Consider the following 18,814-nt stretch of genomic DNA (forward strand, 5'->3'; position numbering starts at 1 on the left):
TCAGCAGCAGCAGCAACCCGGGGTGGGGGGTTCTATTTTATTTTTTGTTTGTCTGTACTGGGGGATCTGAGGGGGTGTATATATTTGCTATGTTTGCTTTGTGTTAATTCGGGGAGTTAATTTATTATTTATGTATCGGGGGAGGGGGACACGGGGGTTGTTTTACTTTGTTCTGTATTTAATTCTATTGGGTTCCTTTTACATTTTGTTGTTGATATTTTGTGAAAACTTTAATAAAAATTATTTTTAAAAAAAAATAATACTTTGAAAGTACAGACTCTAGTAATGTAGGAAATGCAGCAGCCAATATTTGCACAGCAAATTTCCACAAACAGCAATGTGATAATGACCAGATAATCTTTTTTTTACGATGTTGACTGAGTGATAAATATTGGCCTGGACACCAGGAATAAGTCACCTATAAAATAGAACTGGGGGATCTTTCACCTTCACCCAAGCAGGGAGGTGAGAACTTGATTTAAATTCGCATCAAATGGTCAGTACTCCTGACAATGCGGCATTTCTTTCATACTTGGCTGAAGTGTAAACTTTATTTTTGTGTCCAAGCCCTGGAGTATGTTACCATCCCTGGGGGGATTTGTAAACCAAAATAATCACATTTACTGAATGACCCCAGAAATTAAGCAATTCCACTTTTTGAAGCCTTTATTTTAACAAGAATCAGAAACCACATAAATTGAGCACAAATTAACCGGGAAATTACTGTTACCACAAACTATAACTTGCATGTGGAATAGCAGATATAACAAAAGACTATCTCACGAGATTACAAGAGTTCATATCACTCCCTGCACAAATGTGGACATGTGCAATCTGACAGTCTTTCCAATTTGGCCTCCCGGATGTTAGATCTCGTTCTTTTTCACTCAATGGATTTTGTCCTTGGCTCACCTGTAATAGTAGCTCTACTCCTTCTGAGTCCCCAAGAAACAGCTATCACCCAAACAGCAGACCCATGCAAAACCTCCTTACCATGGTTCAAAATAGTCTGGATGGCACAAATTCCCCAGAGACTCATTTATCTGGTTCCTTTAATACACCTTGCCAAACAGTCTTGTCAGCTATGCCAAAGATGAAGCATAGCTATAGAATTGTCCAATTCCCAGTCTCTGCTCTAACTATCTTCAGCTTTCTGTCCTGCACAGAGCTCCTTGTAAATGTGCCCTCTCTGTTCTCCCCTCTGGTGAAACACTTCTTTTTTTTGTAATAGTAACGTATTTGTCTGTCTTCTCTGTGTCTGGCCACAATGGGTTTTTGTATCTTAACGCCCTTCCTGTTGGTACTGCTTCCAAGAAAAGGATTTCCAGGATATGTACCAGTATTTCTTATTGTCCAAGAAAATTACAATTGATCCCTTTACAATTGATGCAAATTCTTAAAAGTCCTTTTCAAATATTCCTGAAAATAATAACAGATTGGCAATCAGGGGTCGGCAGGAATGTGGGATTGAGGTTACAACAGATTAACCATGATCTCATTGATGGCAGAACAGGCTCGAGGGGCCGAGTGGCCTACTCCTGCTCTGAATTTGTATGTTTGTACAAACTGAACCACAGCTGACAACAACCACATAAAAGGAACACCTTTCACCCCCCACATTAACCACCCTGTGGCTGCTGTCAGTGAAATTGCCAATTTCAAGCTAATTATTTGTTTTAAAGGGTCAATTGGTCAATGGAGGTCCATATAGGGTGGCCAGATGACCCAGTTTTTCATTAAACATTCTGGAGTCCTGACAACCTTCTCCAGATTGCTCAAATGTTCGGATCTTCAGCCTCCCCTCCCTTTTAACTCATCCTTCGAGTTTTATTTACTATCAGAAAACCAACCCCCATCCGAAAAAAAAACCTTTTCCTGCTGCACTGCACTCTTGAGAATTGGAAAGACAGAGGGAGAAAGAACTTCCTGGTAGCATTCCCTTCAACTTGCGAGAATGCATTAAGAAACCTTTCCTTCGAGGGGTGAGTTAAAAGGGAGGGGACTCTGTGAGGATGAAAATCCAAACATTTGAGCAATCTGGAGAAAGCTGTCGACTCCAGGATATTTAGTGAAAAACTGGGGCATCTGGCCACTCTATGGGGGCCTCCAGTGCGCAGTTGCCCCTTTTTTTGAAATAATTAGCCTGAAATAGGCAATTGAGACTGAGATGAGGGATTGTCCAGCTGTCTCTCGGGTGCTGAGTGCGTGGTTGTTGTGGTGGTTGATGTTTAGGGGCTAGAGGCTCCATAAAGCTGTCCCACCCTCTCCCTCCCTCTCTCACTCACCTTCAGCCACTCCACTATGATACAGACCGCGGGCCTTCCCCAGCCACCCACTTCACTCTGGATCCACTGAAAACAACTCAAATATATTGATGGTTTAAAAAGAAATGGCATATATCTCAGTTTTATTGGCATTTTTCAGATGAAGACAGTCTCTCTCCCTCGCAGTGATATTGGAAGTGTGTGACGATTGCTCAGTGAATCCGAGTTGGTGGCTGCTTTCTGTGGGAGCCTGGTTTGATCAGCCAATGTGCTCAAATTGGTTTGAATGTGAGGGAAAGGGGAGGAGGTAAGAATGGAGGAGTGAGAGGAAGGGTGGGTCAGAAGCTGATTTATAGGAGGCACTGGGGTTAATTTATAGGAGTTATTGGGGTAGGTTATAGGCAGTCATGAGGTTAATTAGCATCATAAACCCCTGGGAGTCAGGAGGGAAACGGCCTCTGGGTGATTACAGAAGATTGACAGCGGTATCTGAGCAAAGTCATTTCAACCTGAATGATCATTTCCTTTCCTGCCTGCTTTTCAATGGAAATTAGTCTTTTCATTGTGCACTGCACAGTCAAATTAGAGTGGAGTAAAAGATTCTGGCTGTGATCCTGTGGTAATCTTTTACCTTGGTACATAAGAACATAAGAACTAGGAGCAGGAGTAGGCCATCTGACCCCTCGTGCCTGCTCCACCATTCAATGAGATCATGGCTGATCTTTTGTGGACTCAGCTCCACTTTCCGGCCCGAAAACCATAACCCTTAATCCCTTTATTCTTCAAAAAACTATCTATCTTTATCTTTCAAACATTTAATGAAGGAGCCTCAACTGCTTCAGTGGGCAAGGAATTCCATAGATTCACAACCCTTTGGGTGAAGAAGTTCCTCCTAAACTCAGTCCTAAATCTACTTCCCCTTATTTTGAGGCTATGCCCCCTAGTTCTGCTTTCACCTGCCAGTGGAAACAACCTGCCCGCATCTATCCTATCTATTCCCTTCATAATTTTATGCTTCTATAAGATCCCCCTGCATCCTTCTAGATTCCAATGAGTACAGTCCCAGTCTACTCAACCTCTCGTCGTAATCCAACCCCTTCAGCTCTGGGATTAACCTAGTGAATCTCCTCTACACACCCTCCAGTGCCAGTACGTCCTTTCTCAAGTAAGGAGACCAAAACTGAACACAATACTCCAGGTGTGGCCTCACTAACACCTTATACAATTGCAGCATGACCTCCCTAGTCTTAAACTTCATCCCTCTAGCAATGAAGGACAAAACTGCATTTGCCTTCTTAATCACCTGTTGCACCTGTAAACCAACTTTTTGCGACTCATGCACTAGCACACCCAGGTCTCTCTGCACAGCGGTATGTTTTAATATTTTATCATTTAAATAATAATCCCTTTTGCTATTTTTCCTACCAAAATGGATAACCTCACATTTGTCAACATTGTATTCCATCTGCCAGACTCTAGCCCATTCACTTAGCCTATCCAAATCCCTCTGCAGACTTCCGGTACCCTCTGCACTTTTTGCTTTATCACTCATCTTAGTGTCGTCTGCAAACTTGGACACATTGCACTTGGTCCCCAACTCCAAATCATCTATGTAAATTGTGAACAATTGTGGGCCCAACACTGAACCCTGAGGGACACCACTAGCTACTGATTGCCAACCAGAGAAACACCCATTAATCCCCACTCTTTGCTTTCTATTAATTAACCAATCCTCTATCCATGCTACTACTTTCCCCTTAATGCCATGCATTTTTATCTTATGCAGCAGTCTTTTGTGCGGCACCTTGTCAAAAGCTTTCTGGAAATCCAGATATACCACATTCATTGGCTCCCCATTATCTACTGCACTGGTAATGTCCTCAAACAATTCCACTAAATTAGTTAGGCACGACCTGCCCTTTATGAACCCATGCTGCGTCTGCCCAATGGGACAATTCCCATCCAGATGCCTCGCTATTTCTTTCTTGATGATAGATTCCAGCATCTTCCCTACTACCGAAGTTAAGCTAACTGGCCTATAATTTTCGCTTTCTGTCTACCTCCTTTTTTAAACAGTGGTGTCACGTTTGCTAATTTCCAATCCGCCTGGACCACCCCAGAGTCGAGTGAATTTTGGTAAATTATCACTAGTGCATTTGCAATTTCCCTAGCTATCTCTTTTAGCACTTTGGGATGCATTCCATCAGGGCCAGGAGACTTGTCTACCTTTAGCCCCATTAGCTTGCCCATCACTACTTCCTTAGTGATAACAATCATCTCAACGCCCTCACCTGTCATAGCCTCATTTCCATCAGTCACTGGCATGTTATTTGTGTCTTCCACTGTGAAGACCGACCCAATAAACCTGTCCAGTTCCTCAGCCATTTCCTCATCCCCCATTATTAAATCTGCCTTCTCATCCTCTAAAGGACCAATATTTACCTTAGCCACTCTTTTTTGTTTTATATATTTGTAGAAACTTTTACGATCTGTTTTTATATTCTGAGCAAGTTTACTCTCATAATCTATCTTACTCTTCTTTATAGCTTTTTTTGTAGCTTTCTGTTGCCCCCTAAAGATTTCCCAGTCCTCTAGTCGCCCACTAATCTTTGCCACTTTGTTTGCTTTTTCCTTCAATTTGATCCTCTCCCTTATTTCCTTTGATATCCACGGTAGATTTTCCCTCTTTATACCGTCCTTCCTTTTTGTTGGTATAAACCTTTGCTGAGCACTGTGAAAAGTCGCTTGGAAGGTTCTCCACTGTTCCACAACTGTTTCACCATGAAGTCTTTGCTCCCAGTCTACCTTAGCTAGCTCTTCTCTCATCCCATTGTAATCTCCTTTGTTTGAGCACAAAACACTAGTGTTTGATTTTACCTTTTCACCCTCCATCTGTATTTTAAATTCCACCATGTTATGATCGCTCCTTCCGAGAGGATCCCTAACAATGGGATCATTAATCAATCCTGTCTCATTACACAGGGCCAGATCTAGGACCGCTTGTTCCCTCGTAGGTTCCAGTACAAGTCTTGATTCAGCCTTTTTCAAAGAAAATTAGGCAGAAACGAGATTACACCAAATTGTCTGGTTTGTAATTGCTGCCATCAATGATTGGGTGTTTTAATCGGGTTGCCAACTTTGGCTGGACATATTCTGGTAGATGTCAGCGTACGATCTCTGACCTTCAATGGCCCCGCCCCCATTCTCATACCATTGGTCGTCCAACATGTCAAGCAATTCACAGACCCACCTTCCTAAGGCTTTTCAATATGTCCCGGTTTTGATTTTTGAAAATCTGGTCACCCTAGGCCCACACCCAGTAGGAACCGAAGAAGGGCTCCTCTGAACAGATTTTGCAAGAGAGACCCAGAGGCAACAGATCAAAAATATAGAGACTTCCATCCATCAGCTGGGGCTGACCTTAACATCAAAACTCAGAGTGTGAGAGGTAGATGTGCCAGCCCAGTCCCAAACACCATTGATCCACATTTTCCTTTGTGTCTGCTGCTAACTTCCTGCTAAGTGTTTGCTGCTAAAATGTGCTGTTAGGTGAATTGGACATTCTGAATTCACCCTCAGTGTACCCAAACAGACGCCGGAGTGTGGTGGCTCGGGGATTTTCACAGTAACTTCACTGCAGTGTTGATGTAAGCCTACTTGTGACAGTAATAAAGATTATTATTAACTGCCAAACAAAACCCATATTACCTCCAGCGAAACCTTCCTGTTCCTCTAGCAAGGCCTATAGCATCGCAACAAGTAGCAAGGGCTTTCCTCGGTGTGGTGTATTACTGACCCTTGAGCTCAGTCTTCAGCTCAGTGACAGATAAATTAAAAAAGGACTTTTAATATTTTCAAACTGTTATGACACTTTTCAAAATGGTTATTAAATCTTAAAATACGTGTTAACACCTTTTCTAACAGTTTTCAGAAGTGTGCTGGGTTATGGTTCCCCACCCAACCTGGCTCCTCTCCCCTGACCTTAATGCCTCAGCTCAGTCATCAATTTCAAATGGTAAAAACAAAACGATTTACTCTTTGATTGGATCTCACAGTCAATGTTGCGTGCAATCAGCACGCACCTCACCGCATGTGCCCTGATTTTGCGTGTGTATCACTTTAGTCATGCTGGTAGGAAAGAAAACTCTGGATAAAAACCAGCAGAATCTGGCAACCCTGCATGTGGTCAACAAAATGCCTCGTGGGTCGCGCTCAGTACCCTGATGGGCCGCACAGTGCCCACTTCTGCTCTATACCCTTGGGACCTCTGGCTCCTTTCCCTACCCGCCAGCACCTCTCTAACAAGTCCGACGGCCTACATCTAAACCAGAGCAGGACTGCCATCCTTGCTGGCTGGTTTGCTAGTGCTGTTGGGAAGAGTTTAAACTAATTTGGCAGAGGGAGGGGATACAGACTGATCGCAGAATAGGGACACAATATAACATAGAAAAGCAATCAGGTCAGTGGGAATACAGCGGTAGTAAGTTTCAAGGGAGTAAGTCTTTACTTCAATGGCAGGAGTATTAACGGTAAAATGGGTGAGTTAAGACCCATGATTGACACATGTAATTATGATATAATAGCTATCACAGAGACATGATTGAGTGAGGGGCAGGATTGGCAGCTCAACATCCTAGGATATAGAATCTTCAGGCAAGACAGAGGTGGGGGTAAAAGGGGAAGGCATTGCATTATTAGTTAATGAGGCAGTTACCTCAGTAAGGAGGGATGTTTTCTTGGAGGGGGCATGAAATTAAGCTTTGTGGGTAGAGCTCAGGAATAAAAAAGGTACAGCTACGTGTGGTAGTCTGTGTTAGGAGGATTACGGTACCTAGTCATGCCGGAATACCATTAGTGGAGAATGTACTTGTTCCCATTGGATAAGCTTGCATGTTAGCTCCGCCTTGCAAGGCGGGGCATAAGAGCCTGTGCTGCCCCAGCAGCTTTCTTCTGTACCTGCGCTGCTGGGGGAAACATCTAGCGTATTAAAACCTTCAATTGTCTCCAATCTCGTTTCTGAGGTTATTGATTGTGCATCAATTTAATCCGCCAGATTACTACCCAGCAACGCAGGTACACTGCCTTCGAGGCAGACGGGTGGCTCTACCACTTCTTAAGGGTTCCCTTCGGTGTCACTGACGGGGTCTCGGCCTTCCAGCGAGAGATGGACCGAATGGTTGACCGGTACGGTTTAAGGGCCACATTCCCGTATCTCGATAATGTCACCACCTGCGGCCACGACCAGCAGCACCATGACACCAACCTCTGAAAATTCCTCCAAACCGCAAAAATCCTTAACCTAACGTATAACAAGGATAAATGCGTGTTTAGCACCGATCGCCTGGCCATCCTCGGCTACATAGTGCGTAATGGAGTGATAGGCCCCGACTCTGAATGCATGCGTCCCCTTATGGAGTTCCCCCTCCCGCACTGCTCCAAGGCCCTGAAGTGCTGCCTAGGCTTTTTTTCTTACTATGCCCAGTGGGTCCCCAACTATGTGGACAAGGCCCATCCACTGATCCAATCCACAGTTTTTCCACTGTCGATCAAGGCCCGCCAGGCCTTCAGCCGCGGGGATCAAACCAGACATTGCAAAGGCCACGATGCACGCCATCGACGAGTCCCTCCCCTTCCAGGTCGAGAGCGATGCGTCCGACGTAGCTCTGGTCGCCACCCTCAACCAAGCGGGCAGACCGGTGGCCTTCTTCTCACGCACCCTCCACGCCTCCGAAATCCGCCATTCCTCAGTCGAAAAGGAGGCCCAGGCCATAGTAGAAGCTGTGTGACATTGGAGGCATTACCTGGCCGGCAGGAGATTCACTCTCCTCATTGACCAACGGTCGGTTACTTTCATGTTCGATAATGCACAGCGGGGCAAGATAAAAAACGACAAGATCTTACGTTGGAGGATTGAATCTCCACCTACAACTATGAGATCTTGTATCGTCCCGGAAAGCTAAACGAGCCTCCTGATGCCCTATCCCGCGGCACATGTGCCAACGCACAAGTGGACCGCCTCCGAGCCATCCACGAGGACCTCTGGCACCCGGGGGTCACTCGATTTTTCCACTTCATCAAGACCCGCAACCTGCCCTACTCCATCGAGGAGGTCAGGAAAGCCACCAGGAATTGCCAATCTGCGCGGAGTGCAAGCTGCACTTCTACAGGCCAGAGACAGCGCACCTGATAAAGGCTTCCCGTCCCTTTGAACGTCTTAGTATGGATTTCAAAGGCCCCCTCCCCTCTACCGACCGTAGCACGTACTTCCTGAATGTGATTGATGAGTACTCCCGGTTCCCCTTCGCCATCCCCTGCCCCGACATGACCGCAACCACCGTCATAAAAGCCCTCCATGGTATCTTTACGCTGTTCGGTTTCCCCACCTACATACACAGTGACAGGGGGTTCTCCTTTATGAACGACGAACTGCGTCAATTCCTGCTCAGCAAGGGCATTGCCTCGAGCAGGACGACCAGTTACAACCCCCGGGGAAATGGACAGGTAGAGAGGGAGAACTGAACGGTCTGGAAGACCTTCCTGCTGACCCTGCGGTCCAGGAATCTCCCAGTCTCGCGCTGGCAGGAAGTCCTCCCGGATGCCCTCCAGTCCATCCGGTCACTGCTGTATACCACAGACCAACCAAACACCTCACGAACGTCTCCTTGTCTTCCCCAGGACGTCCTCCTCTGGGACCTCGCTCCCGACCTGGCTGGCAGCTCCCGGACCCGTCTTGCTCCGAAAACACGTGCTGTCGCACAAATCGGATCCATTGGTCGAGAGGGTCCATCTCCTTCACGCTAACCCTCAGTACGCCTACCTGGCGTACCCCGACGGCCGACAGGATACGGTCTCCCTACGGGACCTGGCGCCCGCTGGATCCCCACCCCCCCACCACCAGCCCTACCCTCCCTCCCACCAGCGCACCCCACAGCCGCCCCCTTCCCAGGTGGATCGGTTCTTCCACCGGCCCCGTTTAGGCCCTGCCCACCGGCGCACCGCACAGCTGCCCCCTTCCCAGGCCAGTCGGCCATTCCACCAGCTCCGTCTAGGGTGATGAAGCCGTCGCAGAAGCCAAAACCACACTCCCGGAGTCACAGACGCCCGAACCTCCACCGACATCACCACCAAAGCTACGACAATCGCAGAGGATGACCAGGGCCCCCGATCGACTAATTGCTTCCTTTTGAAATGTGCTCTACTGTTGTAAATAGTGAAAAGTTGTAATGAGGCAAAACGCTGTACGGAGGCATTACAGTACCTTCATAACTATAACTTCTACCACTTCTACCCCATTGTAATACGAAGCCACCGCCCCCGCCAGACTCTTTTTTAACAGGGGGTGAATGTGGTAGTCTGTGTTAGGAGGATTACGGTACCTAGTAATGCCGGTATACCATTGGTGGAGAATGTACTTGTTCCCATTGGATAAGCTTGCATGTTAGCTCCGCCTTGCAAGGCGGGGTATAAGAGCCCGTGCTGCCCCAGCAGCTTTCTTCTGTACCTGCGTGCTGGGGGAAACACCTAGCGTATTAAAGCCTTCAATTGTCTCCAATCTCGTTTCTGAGGTTATTGATTGTGCATCACTACGTTGCTAGGTGTTTATTATAGACCCCCAGAGTGCCAGTGGGAAATTGAGGAGCAAATATGTGCACAATTCGTGGAGGGGTGTAAAGATAATAAGGAATACTTAAAATGTATGCAGGAGAATGTTTCTGCTCAATATGTCGACGATCCAACAAGGGATGGTGCAGTGTTGGACCTAATTTTGGGGAATGAAGCCAGGCAGGTGGTTGATGTGTTGGTGAGGGAGCAATTTAGTAATAGTGACCACAACATGGTTCAATTTAAATTTGTTGTGGACAAAGAAATAGACATTTGCAAATAAAGGTTCTGAATTGGGAGAGGAGATTTTAACAAAATAAGACAGGATTTGGCTAAGGTAGACTGGAAATAGCTACTTGTGGGGAAACCTACAGAAGAGCAGTGGGGTTTTTTCAAAGATGAAATGTACAGGCCCAATATGTTCCGTCTAGGGTAATAGGAAGGTGTAGCAAACACCACGAACAATGGATGACCAGAGACATTCAGGATACGATGAGATGGAAAAAAGAAGCTTTTAACAAGTATAAAGGGAGCAAGTCTACAGAGGCATTAGTGGGGTACAGAAAGTGCAGGATGGAGCTTAAAAAATCAATTAGGAGAGCAAAGAGGGGATATGAGAAATGTCTGGCTGGTAAAAGCAGCAGAAATCACAGGGATCCGTGCTGGGGCCCCTATTGTTTGTCATTTATATAAATTACTAGTTGCAAAATGACTATAAATGACTATATGGGGGGTAGGATCAGTCAGCTTGTGGATGACACAAAGATTGGCCGGGTGGTTAACAGTGAGGTTGAGTGTCTTGGGTTACAGGAATATATAGACAGGATGGTTAAATGGGCAGATAAGTGGCAGATGGAATTTAACTCTGAAAAGTGTGAGGTGATATACTTTGGAAGGAGTAATTTAACAGGAAGTACACTATGAAAGGTCTGACACTGGGAAGTCCGAAGAACAAAGGGACCTTGGTGTGTTTGTGCATAGACCTCTGAAGGCAGAAGGGCAGGTTAATAGGGTGGTGAAAAACGCATATGGGACACTTGCTGTTATCAATTGGGCACAGGTTACAAAAGCAGGGAGGTCATGATGGAGCTGGAGAGAACTTTGGTGAGGCCACAGCTGGAGTACTGTGTGCAATTCTGGCCGCCACATTATAGGAAGGCTGTAATTGCACTGCAGCGGGTGCAGAGAGGATTCACCAGGATGTTGCCTGGGATGGAATATTTCAACTGTAAAGAGAGGTTGGATAGGCTGGGGTTGTTTTCTCTGGAGTAGAAAAGACTGAGGGGTGACCTCAGCATGGTAGCATTGTGGATAGCACAATTGCCTCACAGCTCCAGGATCCCAGGTTCGATTCCGGCTTGGGTCACTGTCTGTGCGGATCTGCACATCCTCCCCGTGTGTGCGTGGGTTTCCTCCGGGTGCTCCGGTTTCCTCCCACAGTCCAAAGATGTGCAGGTTAGGTGGATTGGCCATGATAAATTGCCCTTAGTGTCCAAAATTGCCCTTAGTGTTGGGTGGGGTTACTGGGTTATGGGGATAGGGTGGAGGTGTTGACCTTGGGTCGGGTGCTCTTTCCAAGAGTCGGTGCAGACTCGATGGGCCAAATGGCCTCCCATTATAAATGGCCTCCCCCACTATAAATTCTATGATCTATGATATGACCTGATTGAGGTGTACAAGATTATTAGGGGAATGGACAGGATGGATAGGGAACAGCTGTTCCCCTTAGTTGAAGGGCAAGTTCAAAGTGAGGGGTGGAAGATTCAGGGGGAATTTGAGGAAAAATCTTTTTACCCAGAGGGTGGTGACGGTCTGAAATGCATTCTCTGGGAGGGTGGTAGAGGTGGGATGCTTCACATCCTTTAAAAAGTACCTGGATGAGTACTTGGCATGCCATAACGTTCAAGGCTCTGGGCCAAGTGCTGGCAAGTGAGATTAGGTGGGCAGGTCAGGGCTTGGTGGGCCTCTTCTGCACTGTAGTATTCTGTTATCCTGTGAACCCTAGCGTCCCTGATTTGTCTTCCACCATCAATCCCTCTGGTTCTCTCCTCACCACCTCATCCTGCTGCTCAGTCCTGCTGTTGGCAGCTGAGTGGGGAAGGGAGCCCATTCACACACACTCCAACTTCTGAATTTCAGCATAAGTGAGCTCGCCGAATGTTATGGTGCAGAATGTCACAACGCCATTGTGTCATTCGATAACAGCAAACTTCTCAGTGTTCAACGTTATTGTGGTAAACCACTGTGTTCTGATATTAGAGGTTGTCCGGTAGAACCTGCACTACAGGTTCACCTGTGGCCCGTGCATGCTAGCTCCGCCCAGGAGGCGGGTTATAAATATGCGTGGCCTCCAGCTCGCAGCCATTTCGCCAGCTGCTGTGGGAGGCCACACATCTGACACTAATAAAGCCTCAGTTTGGATTCAACTTCGTCTCCAGTCAAATTGATAGTGGTTAAGTCTGAGGAGAAAAACCGAATGGTCGTGGACTACAGCCAGACCATCAACAAGTACACGCAGCTCGACGCGTACCCCCTCCCACGCATATCTGACATGGTTAACCAGATTGCACAGTACCTGGTCTTCTCAACGGTGGACCTGAAATCCACTTACCACCAGCTCCCCATCCGTAAATCGGACCGGCCATACACCGCCTTCGAAGCAGACGGCAGGCTATATCACTTCCTTAGGATCCCCTTCGGCATCACCAACGGGGTTTCGGTCTTCCAAAGGGAGATGGACCGAATGGTCGACCAGTACGACTTGCGGGCCACGATTCCGTACCTAGACAATGTTACCATCTGTGGCCATGATCAGCAGGACCACGCCAACCTCGCTAAATTTCTCCGCACCGCCACTCTCCTCAACCTCACGTATAATAAGGAGAAGTGTGTGTTCCGCACAAACCGCTTAGCCATCCTCGACTATGTGGTCCAGAACGGAGTTCTGGGGCCCGATCCCGACCGCATGCGCCCCCTCATGGAGCTTCCCCTCCCCCACTGCCCCAAGGCCCTCAAACGCTGCCTGGGGTTCTTATATTACGAGCAGTTGCCCTTGCCGCCACCCTCAACCAGGCAGGCAGACCCGTGGCATTCTTTTCCCGCACCCTCCATGCCTCTGAAATTCGGCACTCATCCGTCGAAAAAGAGACCTAGCTATCGTTGAGGCTGTGAGACATTGGAGACATTACCTGGCCAGCAGGAGATTCACTCTCCTCACTGACCAACGGTCGGTAGCCTTCATGTTCAACAACACACAGCAGGGCAAGATCAAAAATGATAAAATCTTGCGGTGGAGAATCGAGGTCTCCACCTATAACTACGAGATTAAGTATTGCCCTGGCAAACTCAACGAGCCTCCATACGCCCTATCCCGAGGTACATGTGCCAGCGCACAGGTAGACCGACACCGGACCATGCACGACAGCCTTTGTCACCCAGGGGTCACTCGGTAGTACCATTTCATTAAGGCACGAAATTTGCCCTTCCGTCGAGGAAGTAAGGACAATCACCAGGGACTGCCAGGTCTGTGCAGAGTGCAAGCCGCACTTCTACCGGCCGGACCGCGCGCGCCTGGTGAAGGCCTCCCGCCCCTTTGAATCCTCAGCGTGGATTTCAAAGGCCCCCTCCCTTCCTCCGATCTAAACGCATATTTCTCTGCCACCGTCATTAAAGCCCTTAATTCTATCTTCACTCTGTTTGGCTTCCCCACCTACATCCACAGTGACAGGGGATCCTCATTCATGATTGATGAGCTACGTCAGTTCCTGCTCAGCAGGGGTTTCGCCTCCAGCAGAACGACGAGCTACAACCCCCGTGGAAATGGACAAGTAGAAAGGGAGAATGGGACGGTATGGAGGGCCATCCAGCTGGCCCTACGGTCCAGAAATCTCTCGGCCTCCCGCTGGCAAGAGGTCCTCCCTGATGCACTACATTCCATTCGCTCATTACTCTGCACTGCTACTAACAGTACACCACATGAACGTCTTTTTGCCTTCCCCAGGTCGTCCACATCCGGGGTATCACTCCGAACTTCGCTCACCGATCCGGGAACCGTGCTTCTCCGTAACCATGTGCGGCTCCACAAGGCGGATCCGTTGGTGGAAAGGGTGCACCTGCTCCACGCAAACCCACAGTACGCCTACGTGTCGTTCCCCGATGGCCGCCAGGATACCGTCACCCTCAGGGACCTGGCATCAGCAGGTTCCACCCCCACACCACTCCCATCGCCCCCGGCGTCACCCTCCTCTCCCCCGCCGCCCCCATCACCCCCCCCAGGACCGTCCGTCCTCCCCCTGCCCACCCCCATTGGTGAAGAGGATTTTGGCACGCTCCGGGAGTCAACTTCGACCACGACAGCGCCAACATCGCCGTCACCACTTTGTCGATCTCAAAGAACCATCAAGGCACCGGACCGGCTGAACCTCCGACCGGCCCACCGGATGACCAGAGACATTTTTTTTTACTGCTCTGTAAATATTAAAAATTGCGAATTGTATATAGTTATCCACCACCCCCGCCGGACTCAATTTTAACAGGGGGTGAATGTGGTAAACCACTGTGTTCTGATATTAGAGGTTGTACGGTAGAACCTGCACTAGAGGACTTCCGGTTGCGGCTATGCGTGCGGAGCTAAGTCGCACATTCGGCAGCTCTGGCTAAAAACTGACTTTTGTGCTATAAACTTGGTGGTGAACACAAAGAAGGTGCGAAGGAAGAAGAGCAAAATGGCAGGGGGCGGGGACCAGGCAGCGTGGATGCAGTGGGCGCAGGAGCAGCAGGAGGTTGCTGCTGCTTCAGGGAGATTAAAGCGGACCTGCTGGAGCCGATGAAGGCTTCTATTGACAAGCTGCTGGAGACCCAGACGGCCCAGGGGGTGGCGATCCGCGAGGTCCGACAAAAGATCTCCGACAACGAGGACGAAATCTTAGGCCTTGCGGTAAAGGTGGAGGCGCACGAGGAGCTCCACAAGAAATGGCAGGAACGGTTCGAGGAAATGGAGAATCAGTCGAGGCGGAAGAATTTGCGGATTCTGGGCTTCCCGGAGGGGCTGGAGGGATCGGACGTGGGGGCCTATGTGGTCACCATGTTAAACTCGCAGATGAGAGCGGGGTCCTTCCAGGGGCCCCTGGAGCTGGAAGGGGCCCATAGAGTGCTGGCGAGGAGGCCCAAGGCTAACGAGCCCCCGCGGGCGGTGCTGGTGCGGTTTCATCGGTTCGCTGATCGGGAGTGCCTGCTCAGGTGGGCCAAGAAAGAGAGGAGCAGCAGGTGGGAGAACGCAGAGGTTCGAATATACCAGGACTGGAGTGCGGAGGTGGCAAAGAAGAGGGCCGGGTACAATCGGGCGAAGGCGGTGCTGCACAGGAAGGGGGTGAAGTTTGGCAAGCTGCAGCCGGCGCGTCTGTGGGTCACCTACAAGGACCGGCACCATTATTTTGAGTCTCCGGAGGAGGCGTGTGCCTTTGTTAAGGCCGAGAAGCAGGACACAATCTGAGGGTCGGGATGGGTGGTCGGGGATTGCTGTTGGGGTGTTATATTTTGAGGGGGGGTCTTTGCTCTTATTTCTTTTTGGTTCGGTGAGGGTGGTTAGGGTGGGTTGGGCACTGTTTTGGTTGGGTCTGTTGGGTGGGCTCTTGGAGGGGGGTAAATAAATGGAGTAGGGGTGGATGGCCGGTAGGGTGGATGGGGCCCCGCGGGGGAGGGGGAGGCCCGAGTCGGGGGTGAGGGGACTGGGCCTGTAAAAGGAGCGGCGACAGAGGTGGCGGGGCCAGGCAGGTGGAAAGCGCGGGCTTTTTCCCACGCTGAAGGCTGGAGGGGGCGGTGCCGGGGTGGGGAAGTGAGGGTTGTTTCCCGCGCTTGGGATGGAAGGGGGAGGCGGAGAGCCTGTGGATGGGTAATGGAGGAGGAGGGTATGTCCCACAGTGAGAGGAGTCGAAGGAGAGGCGGGAGTAGCCAGGGTCAGCAGGAGTTAGTTGACTAGGTCAGGTCAGGTGTTTCATTCGGGGCTGGATGCCAAAAATCGGGGGGGTGGCGATCTTGGTGGGAAAGATGGTGTAATTCGAGGCGTCGATCATTGTGACAGACAATGGCGGCAGGTACGTAATGGTAAGTGGTAAGCTGCAAGGGGAGAGGATGGTGCTGGTCAGCGTGTACGCCCCGAACTGGGACGATGCGGGTTTTATGCGGCACATGTTGGGTCAGATCCCGGATTTGGAAGTGGGGGGCCTGATAATGGGGGGGGGGGGACTTTAACACGGTGTTGGGGACTTTAATCCGGCACTGGATCGCTCCAGGTCTAGGACGGGTAGGAAGCCGGCGGCGGTTAAGGTGCTGAGGGGGTTTATGGACCAGATGGGAGGGGTGTACCCTTGGAGATTTGCAAGGCCGGGGCCTAGGGAGTTTTCATTCTTCTCGTATGTTCAGAAGGCTTATTCCCGGATCGACTTTTTTATCATGAATGGGCGCTGATGGCGAGAGTAGAGGATACCGAGTACTCGGCGATAGCCATTTTGGATCACGCCCCGCATTGGGTAGACCTAGAGCTGGGGGAGGAGAGGGACCAGCACCCGTTGTGGCACTTGGAGGTGCGGCTGTTGGCGGATGAGGAGGTGAGGCGGCACAGGGGGGAAGTGGGGGTCTCGGTGTGGACCCCAATATGGGGGAACCACCGGTTTGTCCCAGGGAGAATAGACGGAGGGTTTTCGGGGTGGCACAGCGCAGGGATAAGAAGGTTGGGGGACCTGTTTGTGGACAGGAAGTTCGCGAGCCTGGATGAACTGGAGGAGAAGTATGGGCTTCCCCCGGGAACACCTTTAGATATTTACAGGTAAGGGCGTTTGCTAGGCGGCAAGTGGTGGAATTCCCGCGGCTACTGCCACACACAGTACAGGACAGGGTGCTCTCGGGGGGGGGGGGGTTGGGTTGGAGTGGGGAAGATCTCGGAAACTTACCAGGTGATGCAGGAGGAGGAGGAGGCCTTGGTGATGGAGTTGAAAGGTAAGTGGGAGGAGGAGTTGGGAGAGGAGATCAAAGCGGGGACGTGGGCAGATGCCCTAGGGAGGGTGAACTCTTCCTCTTCGTGCGCGAGGCTCAGTCTCATACAGTTTAAGGTGCTGCACAGGGCACACATGACCGGGACAAGGATGAGCCGGTTCTTTGGGGGAGAGGACAGGTGTGTTAGGTGCTCAGGGAGCCCAGCAAATCACACCCATATGTTCTGGGCATGCCCAGCGCTGGAGGAGTTTTGGAAGGGCGTAGCGAGGACGGTGTCGGGGGTGGTAGGATCCAGGGTCAGACCGGGCTGGGGGCTCACAATATTTGGGGTTGCAGGGGAGCTGGGAGTGCAGGAGGTGAAAGAGGCCGGAATTCTGGCCTTTGCGTCCCTGGTAGCCCGGCGAAGGATTCTTCTTCAGTGGAAGGATGCGAGGCCCCCAAGCGTGGAATCCTGGATCAACGATGTGTGGGCCAGCCAACCACACTAACATGTTCTGGGCTTGCCCCAGACTTGTCGGGTATTGGATGTCCTTCTTTGAGGCCATGTCCAGGGCTGAGGGAGAGAGGGTGGAGCCGTGCCCACCAGTGGGGGGTCTTTGAAGTTTCAGAACAGCCACAACTCTTCAGGGAGAGGGGGCTATTGCCCTAACTTTGCCTTCCTGATTGCCCGCCGGAGACTCCTGCTCGGCTGGCGAACGGCAGTGCCACCCAAGGCTGCAGACTGGCTGTCTGACCTGGCGGAATTTCTCAGGCTGGAGAAGATAAAGTTTGCCATCCGTGGGTCGGAAGAAGGATTTCACAGGAGGTGGAAGCCGTTCACCAACTTGTTTCAAGACCTGTTCGTAGCCAGCAACCAGTAGAATAGGGGAGGGGGGGGGGGTACACAGAGCAAGTCATGGAACAAGGAAAAGAAAGAAAGGGTGAGGGGAAGGGCTTGGGCGGGGGGTGGTATTCACCCAAGAGGGACACGGGGGACAGGCAGAAGGGAGGGAAACGGCTGGAGACCGGTTTGCTGGCAAATTAATGCCTGAACCACACTGTACATAAACAATGTAAATATGTGTTTTAGCCAAGCCTGACAGTGTAAAGTCTGCAAGAGAAGTATATTTGCTAAGTGAGGCTATTGTTTCAGACGTTGGTTGGAACTCCTTCTTTTGTTGATATATGTGTTGGTTTTGTTTGGCTTTGTGAATTTGTGACATAAAATGTATAAAGCTCAATAAAAATATTTTAAAAAACTAATGGGCACTGGGGGAGAAGTTGCAGAAAGGGAAAGAGGCCATAACAATTAACTCATTTGCAAGTTAATTAATGACTGGTTCTACCTTGAATTCTGTGTTGTGTTATTAATTGTATTATATTGCTGTTTATTTAAATACAGACTGCTAAACAGATGATTTGGTCAAAAATACTGAACAAGTTTTAAGAATAGACATACATGAATTGTTCTGGTGATTCAATTTTCTACACCAGGCCTCCATCTGCCTTGGCTATCCTCTATCCTCTACATGATCTAACTAACCTTACATCTAAAGTGAAACTATCTTTTTATCATATTGTCATTTGTGGGAGTGTGCAGTGCACAAATTAGCTGTCCCAAATCCTACATTACAGCAGTAACTGCACCGCAAAAGTACTTCAGTGGTTGTAAAGCACTTCGGCACAACCTGTGGCTGTGAAAGGCTCTATAAATAGAGCAGGTTTTCCTTTTCTTTCATGGTATCTGGTCATTACTGGCAAGGACAACATTAATTGTCTATCCCTAATTGCTCTTGAAAAGGTGGTGTTCATCCGCCTTCTTACTCTGCTACAGTCCACGTGGTGGTCCAGTTCCAAGTCAGGATGGAGTGGGACCAGGAGGGTAATTTGCACATGGTGGTGTTTCCATGCACCTGCTGTTCGTTTCCTTCTTGGTAGTAGATGTTGTCAAAAAAAACATTCTGAGCTGCTGCAATGTA

The 18,814-nt window shown here is 49.4% G+C and overlaps 1 protein-coding gene across 3 annotated transcripts in view; it reads left to right on the forward strand.

Annotated features, from left to right (window-relative positions):
* The window catches only part of LOC140385708 (tubulin delta chain-like), a 156,022-nt gene that overhangs the window by 135,078 nt on the left and 2,130 nt on the right, over positions 1-18,814 (forward strand). The window lies entirely within an intron of this gene.

The sequence above is a fragment of the Scyliorhinus torazame genome, chromosome 11 (assembly GCF_047496885.1).
Source record: "Scyliorhinus torazame isolate Kashiwa2021f chromosome 11, sScyTor2.1, whole genome shotgun sequence".
Taxonomy (NCBI): domain Eukaryota; kingdom Metazoa; phylum Chordata; class Chondrichthyes; order Carcharhiniformes; family Scyliorhinidae; genus Scyliorhinus; species Scyliorhinus torazame.